The sequence below is a fragment of the Arachis hypogaea genome, chromosome 2 (assembly GCF_003086295.3).
Source record: "Arachis hypogaea cultivar Tifrunner chromosome 2, arahy.Tifrunner.gnm2.J5K5, whole genome shotgun sequence".
In the NCBI taxonomy this organism is placed as follows: domain Eukaryota; kingdom Viridiplantae; phylum Streptophyta; class Magnoliopsida; order Fabales; family Fabaceae; genus Arachis; species Arachis hypogaea.
The window spans coordinates 33138487-33148312 of record NC_092037.1 but is presented as its reverse complement, the minus strand read 5'-3'; positions in this window follow the sequence as shown (position 1 = coordinate 33148312).

Below are 9826 nucleotides of genomic sequence, written 5' to 3'. Positions count from 1 at the left end.
TCTCCATACCAGCTTGTGTATGGAAAGGCATGTCACTTGCCAGTGGAACTAGAACATAAGACCTACTGGGCAACCAGATTCCTGAACCTTGATGCCAAGTTAGCTGGAGAAAAACGATTGCTTCAGTTAAATGAGCTAGAGGAATTTAGACTCAATGCTTTCGAGAATGCAAAAATTTACAAAGAGAAAGAAAAAAGATGGCATGATAAGAAATTGTCATCCAGAGTCTTTGAACCGGGGCAGAAAGTTCTGCTATTTAATTCTAGGCTCAAATTATTCCCCGGGAAATTAAAATCCCGGTGGAGAGGTCCATATGTAATTAAACGTGTATCACCATATAGATACGTAGAGCTTCAGGATAATGACTCTAACAAAAAGTTCATTGTTAATGGACAGAGAGTTAAACATTATCTTGAAAGCAATTTTGAGCAAGAATGCTCAAAACTGAGACTTAATTAAAGCTCAGTAATAGTCCAGCTAACGACATTAAAGAAGCGCTTGCTGGGAGGCAACCCAGCCATTCACAAAATTTAATTTTATTTGTTTTTGTTAATTAATTGATTTTTACAGGTATATGTCAAAGTTTCTTCAAGGTAAAATAGCAATTGCTTGAATTCACAAAGTTACAAGGGAATTTGGAAGCTCACTGGCGTGAAAAAGCCAGTAAGAAATATTTTGGGCGTTGAACGCCCAAAAGAAGCACCTACTGGGCGTTCAACGCCAGTAAGGGTAGCCATCTGGGCGTTAAACGCCAGAAAGGAGCATCTTCTGGGCGTTGAACGCCAGAAAGAAGCACCTTTTGGGCGTTTAACGCCAGAATTACAGCATCCTGGGCGTTTAGAAAAACGCCCAGTGACAAAGGACTGCCTGGCGTTCAACGCCAGAAAGAAGCAACAGTTGGGCGTTGAACGCCCAGGAGAAGCAGCAATTGGGCGTTAAACGCCCAAAACATTCAGCATTTGGGCATTTAACGGTAGGATGGTGGGGATGAGGTAAAATTCGTTTTTTTTTTTTTTTACAAATTTTCCAAATTTTTATGTTTCAAATCATGATTTCTTGCATAAACATGTTTCAAAATGTCCTCCTTCAAATCAAAAATAGCTTCATACATAAACATAAAGCTTTTTCCAATCCAATCCAACTCTTTTTCCAATTTTTTTTAAAAAAACTTAATTATCTTTTAAAATCTTTTTCAAATTAAAAATTCAGATTTATTTTTAAATATCATCTTTTTTTATCCTTTTCTTATCATAATTATCTTTTATAAATCATATCTTTTATCTTATATCTTTTTCTTATTGTCGAAAACTGGTGGACGAAATTGTGATCACTATTCTTTTTGTATACCCTGATGACATTGTTTATTTTCACAACTCCGTTCAACTAACCAGCAAGTGTACTGGGTCATCCAAGTAATAAACCTTACGTGAGTAAGGGTCGAATCCACAGAGATTGTTGGTATGAAGCAAGCTATGGTCACCTTGCAAATCTCAGTTAGGCAGATTAAAATGGTTTATGAATTTAGAAAATAAAAATAAGAAAATAGATTATATGTAAAATAAAGGGATAGAACACTTATGCAGATTCATTGGTGGGAATTTCAGATAAGCGGATGGAGATGCTGTAGAGCTCTTGGACGCCTGCTCTTCTACTGCTTCTACTCAGTCCTTCTTACTCCCTTCCATGGCAAGCTTTGTATAGGGGTTCACCATCAACTGTGGCTACTTTCTTCCTCTCGGGGAAATACCCTGTGCGGCTGTCACTCGCACAGCTAACCAGTCTGGAGGCATCACCCATGGCTAATGGCTACATCCCATCCTCGCAGTGAAAACTAATGCACGCACTCTGTCACAGTACGGCTAATCACCGGTTGGTTCCCGCTCCTACTGGAATAGAATCCCTCTTTTGCGTCTGTCACTAACGCCCAGCAGGTTAAAGTTTGAAGCACGTCACAGTCATTCATTACCGGAATCCTACTCGGAATACCACAGACAAGGTTAGACTTTCCGGATTCCCAGGATCCTACTCGGAATACCACAGACAAGGTGAGACTTTCCGGATCCTCATAAATGCCGCCATCCATCTAGCTTATACCACAAAGATTCTGTTGGGGAATCTAAGAGATACGCATTCAAGCTCTGTTGCATGTAGAACGGAAGTGGTTGTCAATCACGCGCGTTCATAAGTGAGAATGATAATGAGGGTAATCTGACTCATAACATTCATCATGTTCTTGGGTACGAATGAATATCTTGGAATAAGAATAAAAGAGATTTGAATAAAAGAAGATAGAATTTCATTAATACTTGAGGTACAGCAGAGCTCCACACCCTTAATCTATGGTGTGCAGAAACTCCACCGTTGAAAATACATAAGCAAAGAGTTCAGGCATGGCCGAATGGCCAGCCCTCTCTAACGTGATCACAGGATTCAATTTTCAATCCAGGATGTCTAATACAATAGATAAATGTCCTATATATACTAGACTAGCTACTAGGGTTTACATGAGTAAGTAATTGATGCATAAATCCACTTCCGGGGCCCACTTGGTGTATGCTTGGGCTGAGCTTGATCAATCCACGAGTAGAGGCATTTCTTGGCGTCAAACTCCAGGTTATGACGTGTTTTGGGCGTTCAACTCCGGATCATGACGTTTTTCTGGCGTTTAACTCCAGACAGCAGCATGAACTTGGCGTTCAACGCCAAGTTACGTCGTCAATCTTCGAATAAAGTATGGACTATTATATATTGCTGGAAAGCCCTGGATGTCTACTTTCCAACGCCATTGAGAGCGCGCCAATTGGAGTTCTGTAGCTCCAGAAAATCCATTTCGAGTGCAGGGAGGTCAGAATCCAACAGCATCAGCAGTCCTTTTGTCAGCCTTCTTCAGAGTTTTGCTCAAATCCCTCAATTTCAGTCAGAATTTACCTGAAATCACAGAAAAACACACAAACTCATAGTAAAGTCCAGAAATATGAATTTATCATAAAAACTAATGAAAACATCCCTAAAAGTAGCTTAAACTTACTAAAAACTATATAAAAACAATGCCAAAAAGCGTATAAATTATCCGCTCATCAAAAACCCACCCCCTCCCTTTATATCCACTTTCGGCGCCCCTCTCATCATCCACCATTCCACACCTGCTCTCCTTCTATCCCTCTTCTCTCTTTTCTTTTGCTTGAGGACAAGCAAACCTCTAAGTTTGGTGTGCTTATCCGTGATCACAAAAACATACTCACTTTGATCATGGCCCCTAAAGGAAAACAACCCAACCCAAGAGGTAAGAAAGAGAATATTTCAAAGCCACTTTGGAATCAAGGGAAGTTCTTAACTAAAGAACATTCAGACCATTACTACAAAATAATGAGTCTAAGATCAGTGATCCCAGAAGTCAAGTTCGATCTGAAAGAAGATGAATATCTGGAGATCCAAGAACAAATTCGAAACAGGAACCGGGAAATCCTAGCTAATCCTGAAACGAAAGTGGGAAGGAATATGGTTCAGGAGTTCTATGCAAATCTATGGCAGACAGACAGGCAAAGAATAATTGGAGCTGCCCTCTATGATCATCGGACCTTAGTCAGAGGAAAGATTGGTCACACCCATCCTGACAAAATCAGGGAGATCTTTAAGCTTTCTCAACTGAAGGATGACCCAGACTCCTTTAATAGGAGAATGATGAGGGTAAACAAAGGCCTGGACAAGATTCTAGAGGATATATGCATCCCTGAAGCCAGGTGGACCACCAGCACCACTGGCATCCCAAATCAACTCAAAAGAGAAGATCTCAAACCAGCTGCCAGAGGCTGGCTGGATTTCATTGGGCGTTCTATATTGCCCACCAGCAACCGTTCTGAAGTTACTGTTAAAAGAGCAGTGATGATTCACTGCATCATGTTGGGAAAAGAAGTAGAAGTCCATCAACTGATCTCGTGTGAACTATACAAAATAGCAAACAAGAATTCCAAGGATGCCAGATTGGCCTATCCAAGCTTAATTTCTATGCTCTGCAGAGATGCCGGAGGGAAGATGGGAATAACAGAGTATATCTCAGTTGAGAGGCCAATCACTAAAATATCAATGGAAAGACAACAGCTGCAGGATGATCCAATCAAGAAGAGAGCACAAGAAGTCCTCCCAGAACTTCCTCAATTCGAATATTGGAAACATCTTGAGGCATCTATTTCCAAATTACAAGAAGCTATGAACCAAATAAAGGAAGAACAGAACAATCAAAGTAGCATGCTTTGCAAACTGCTTAAGGAACAAAAAGAGCAATGGCGTGATTTAACTCTGTGATAGTGTTATTATAGAAATTTACCTTAGAAGTTATACAGTAGTAGTAGTAGTAATTAGCATATCTATTCTGGTTTTATTTCCAAGTAAGTTATAAATTATTTTTCTCATCATCATCAGACATGAATAAAATAGTAGATTTTTAGAATAAAGAAGTAATTTATATTTTTCGAGTTCTTAATAATAAAAATTATAATTAATTATACGTGGTGGCAATACTTTTTGTTCTCTGAATGAATGCTTGAACAGTGCATATTTTATCCTGAATTTTACGAATGTTGGCTCCTGAAAGAATGAGGAACACGAAAAATATTATTGATGATCTGAAAAGTCATGAATTTGATTCTTGAAGAAAGAAAAAGCAGTGAAAAAAAAACTTGTACAAGAAATCATTGGATCAAGAAAAAGAAAAAGCCAATAGCCCTTAAAACCAAAAGGCAAGGGTGAAAAGGATCCAAGGCTTTGAGCATCAGTGGATAGGAGGGCCTAAGGAAGTAATTCCAGGCCTAAGCGGCTAAATCAAGCTGTCCCTAACCATGTGCTTGTGGCATGCAGGTCCAAGTGAAACGCTTGAGACTGAGTGGTTAAAGTCGTGATCCAAAGCAAAAAAAGTGTGCTTAAGAGCTCTGGACACCTCTAACTGGGGACTTTAGCAAAGCTGAGTCACAATCTGAAAAGGTTCACCCAGTCATGTGTCTGTGGCATTTATGTATCCGGTGGTAATACTGGAAAATAAAGTGCTTAGAGCCACGGGCAAGACTCATAAAGTAACTGTGTTCAAGAATCAACATACTACACTAGGAGAATCAATAATACTATCTAAATTCTGAGTTCCTATGGATGCCAATCATTCTGAATTTCAAAGGATAAAGGGAGATGCCAAAACTGTTCAGAAACAAAAAGCTACTAGCCCCGCTCATCTAAATTAGAATCTGAGCTTCACTTAAAACTCGGAGATTTTATTACTCTTAAATTCTTTTTATCCTATTTTGATCATCTAGTTGCTTGGGGACAAGCAACAGTTTAAGTTTGGTGTTGTGATGAGCGGATATTTTATACGCTTTTTGGGGGTAATTTCATGTAGATTTTAGCATGTTTTAATTAGTTTTTAGTAGAATATTATTAGTTTTTAGGCAAAAATCATATTTCTGGACTTTACTATGAGTTTGTGTGTTTTTCTGTGATTTCAGGTATTTTCTGGCTGAAATTGAGGGAGCTGAGCAAAAATCTGAGTTAGGCTGAAAAAGGACTGCTGATGCTGTTGGATCCTGACGTCCCTGCACTCGGAATGCAATTTTTGGAGCTACAGGAGTCCAATTGACGCGCTCTCAATTGGGTTGAAAAGTAGTCCATACTTTACGCGAAGATAGACGACGTAAACTGGTGTTCAATGCCAGTTCCATGTTGCAGTCTAGCGTCCAGCGCCAGAAACAAGTTACAAGTTGGAGTTCAACGCCAGAAACAGGTTACAACCTGGCGTTGAACGCCCAAAACAGCCCAGGCACGTGAGAAGCTTAAGTCTCAGCCCCAGCACACACCAAGTGGGCCCCAGAAATGGATTTCTGCACTATCTATCATAGTTTACTCATTTTCTGTAAACCTAGGTTATTAGTTTACTATTTAAACAACTTTTAGAGACTTAATTTGTATCTCATGACGTTTTCAGATCTGAATTTTATACACTTTGACGGCATGAGTCTCTAAACTTCATTGTTGGGGGTGAGGAGCTCTGCAGCGTCTCAATGAATTAATGCAATTGTTTCTATTTCTCCATTCAAACGTGTGTGTGTTCCTATCTAAGATGTTCATTCGCGCTTAATTGTGAAGGAGGTGATGATCCGTGACACTCATCACCTTCCTCAATCCATGAACGTGTGCCTGACAAACACCTCCGTTCTACATCAGATTGAATGAGCATCTCTTAGCTTCCTTAATCAGAATCTTCGTGGTATAAGCTAGAACTGATGGCGGCCACTCTTGAGGATCTGGAAAGTCTAAACCTTGTCTGTGGTATTCCGAGTAGGATTCAAGGATTGAATGGCTGTGATGCACTTCAAACTCGCGATTGCTGGGCGTGATGACAAACGCAAAAGGATCAATGGATCCTATTCCAACATGATCGAGAACCAACAGCTGATTAGTCGTGCTATGACAGAGCATCTGGACCGTTTTCACTGAGAGGATGGGAAGTAGCCACTGACAATGGTGACACCCTACATACAGCTTGCCATGGATGGAACTTTACAAACAATTGAGTTGAATATTACATTGCAGAAATTCAGAGGACAAAGCATCTCCAAAACTCCAACATATCCTCCATTAATAAACTAACAATTACTTATTCCAAACACTTTTACTTCTTACAATTAAATCCAAATAATCTTATTGGCATCCTGACTAAGATTAATAAAATAAACATAGCTTGCTTCAAACCAATAATCTCCGTGGGATCGACCCTTACTCATGTAAGGTATTACTTGGACGACCCAGTGCACTTGCTGGTTAGTTGTACGGATTGCAAATTCGTGCACCACCTAGGGTCAAGCATAAACCTCATGCCTCTCTCTGTAATGGAGAAGCTAGGGATCTTTGAGGTATAAGCTGCAAGAATCTCACTAGAGATGGCAGATAATTCAAGAAAACAAGCTTATGGACTTGTAGAGGATGTTCTGGTAAAGATTGAAGACCATTACATCCCTGCTGATTTCATAGTCCTAGAGATTGGGAAGTGCATGGATGAATCCATCATCCTTGGCAGACCCTTCTTAGCCACAGCAAAGGCTGTGATTGATGTTGACAGAGGAGAATTGATCATTCAAGTGAATGAAGAATCCTTTGTGTTTAAGGCTCAAGGATATCCCTCTGTAACCATGGAGAGGAAGCGTGAAGAGCTTCTCTCAAAACAAAGTCAAACAGAGCCCCCACAGTCAAACTCTAAGTTTGGTGTTGGGAGGCCACAACCAAATTCTAAGTTTGGTGTTGAACCCCCACAGTCAAACTCTAAGCTTGGTGTTGGGAGGTTCCAACATTGCTCTAAGTATCTGTGAGGCTCCATGAGAGCCCACTGTCAAGCTACTGACATTAAAGAAGCACTTGTTGGGAGGCAACCCAATGTTATATTTATCTATTTTCCTTTTGTTATTTTATGTTTTATGTAGATTGATGATCATGTGAAGTCACAAAATCAATTGAAAAAGCAAAAATAGAATGAAAAATAGAAAGAAAAATAGCACACCCTGGAGTAAAACTTGCTGGCGTTTAAACGCCAGTGAAGACAGCAAAATGGGCGTTTAACGCCCAGTCTGGAACCATTCTGGGCGTTTAATGCCAGAAAGGGGCACCAGACTGGCGTTTAACGCCAGGAATGGGCAAGAAGCTGGCGTTAAACGCCAGAAAGGGGCAGCAGCCCGGCGTTTAACGCCAGGATTGGCAGAAAGGGCATTTTTGCACGCCACTTGGTGCAGGGATGAGCTATCCTTGACACCTCAGGATCTGTGGACCCCACAGGATCCCCACCTACCCCACCACTCTCTCTCTTCTTCACCCACTCACCAATCACCTTAATACCTCTTCCCCAAAAACCCCTCACCTATCAAATCCCACCATTCTCTTTACCACTCACATCCATCCTTCATAAAACCTCACCTACCTCACCATTCAAATTCAAACCACTTTCCCTCCCAAACCCACCCATAATGGCCGAATCCTACCCCCTCTCCACCCCTATATAAACCCTTCTTCACTTCTTCATTTTCACACAACCTAAACACTACTTCTCCCCCTTGGCCGAACCACAAAGCCCCCTCCATCTCCTCCATTTTCTTCTTCTTCTACTCCCTTCTTTCTTCTTTTACTCGAGGACGAGCAAACCTTCTAAGTTTGGTGTGGTAAAAGTGTTGCTTTTTGTTTTTCCATAACCATTTATGGCACCCAAGGCCGAAGAAACCTCTAGAAAAAGGAAAGGGAAGGCAAAAGCTTCCACCTCCGAGTCATGGGAGATGGAGAGATTCATCTCAAGGGTGCATCAAGACCACTTCTATGAAGTTTTGGCCATGAAGGAGGTGATCCCTGAGGTCCCTTTCAAACTCAAAAAGAGTGAATATCCGAAGATCCAACAAGAGATCCCACTCATGGACATGAGGAAATTCCTCATCATGAAATCCCTGAGAAGCATCAAGGGATGCACTTTCCTCCACAAAACTATTGGGAGCAAATCAACACCTCCCTAGGAGAATTGAGTTCCAACATAGGACAACTAAGGGTGGAGCACCAAGAACATTCCATCCTCCATGAAATTAAAGAAGATCAAAGAATCATGAGAGAATAGCAACAAAGGAAAGGAAGAGACATTGAGGATAATCAGAATCTTCGTGGTATAAGCTAGAATTGATGGCGGCATTCTTGAGAATCCGGAGAGTCTAAACCTTGTCTGTGGTATTCCGAGTAGAATTCAAGGATTAAATGACTGTGATGAGCTTCAAACTTGCGATTGTGGGGCGTTAGTGACAGACACAAAAGAATCACTGGATTCTATTCCGACATGATCGAGAACCGACAGATGAATAGCCGTGCTGTGACAGAGCGCATTGAACATTTTCACTGAGAGGACGGGACCGTAGCCATTGACAACGGTGATGCCCAACATACAGCTTGCCATGGAAAGGAGTAAGAAGGATTGGATGAAGACAGTAGGAAAGCAGAGAGACGGAAGGGACAAAGCATCTCCATACGCTTATCTGAAATTCTCACCAATGAATTACATAAGTATCTCTATCTTTATTTTATGTTTTATTTATCTTTTAATCATTAATCCTCCATAACCATTTGAATCCGCCTGACTGAGATTTACAAGATGACCACAGCTTGCTTCATACCAACAATCTCCGTGGGATCGAACTTTACTCGTGTAAGGTTTATTACTTGGACGACCCAGTGCACTTGCTGGTTAGTTGTGCGAAGTTGTGATAAAGAGTTGAGATTGCAATTGAGCGTACCATGTTGATGGCGCCATTGATGATCACAATTTCGTGCACCAGCCACCCTGTAACTGTTCTTGTAGGAACTAGTTCATTCTTTTCATTATGCACCACTGTCATACCTCCCTTCTTGGGGACAACTTGGACAGGGCTCACCCAGGGACTATCAGAAATAGGATAAATGATCCCAGCCTCTAGTAATTTAGTGACCTCTTTCTGCACCACCTCCTTCATGGCTGGATTCATTCGCCTCTGTGGCGGAACCACTAGGTTGGCATCATCCTCCAATAGGATCTTGTGCATGCATCTGGCTGGGCTAATGCCCTTAAGATCACTTATGGACCACCCAAGAGCTGTCTTATGTGTCCTTAGCACCTGAATTAGTGCTTCCTCTTCCTGTGGAACTAAAGCAGAGCTTATGATCATTGGAAAAGTGTCATCTCCTCCCGAAATGCATATTTTAGGGATGGTGGTAGTGGTTTGAGCTCGGGTTTAGGAGGCTTTTCCTCATTATGAGGAGTTATCAAAGGTTCTTCTATTTTCTCTGATTC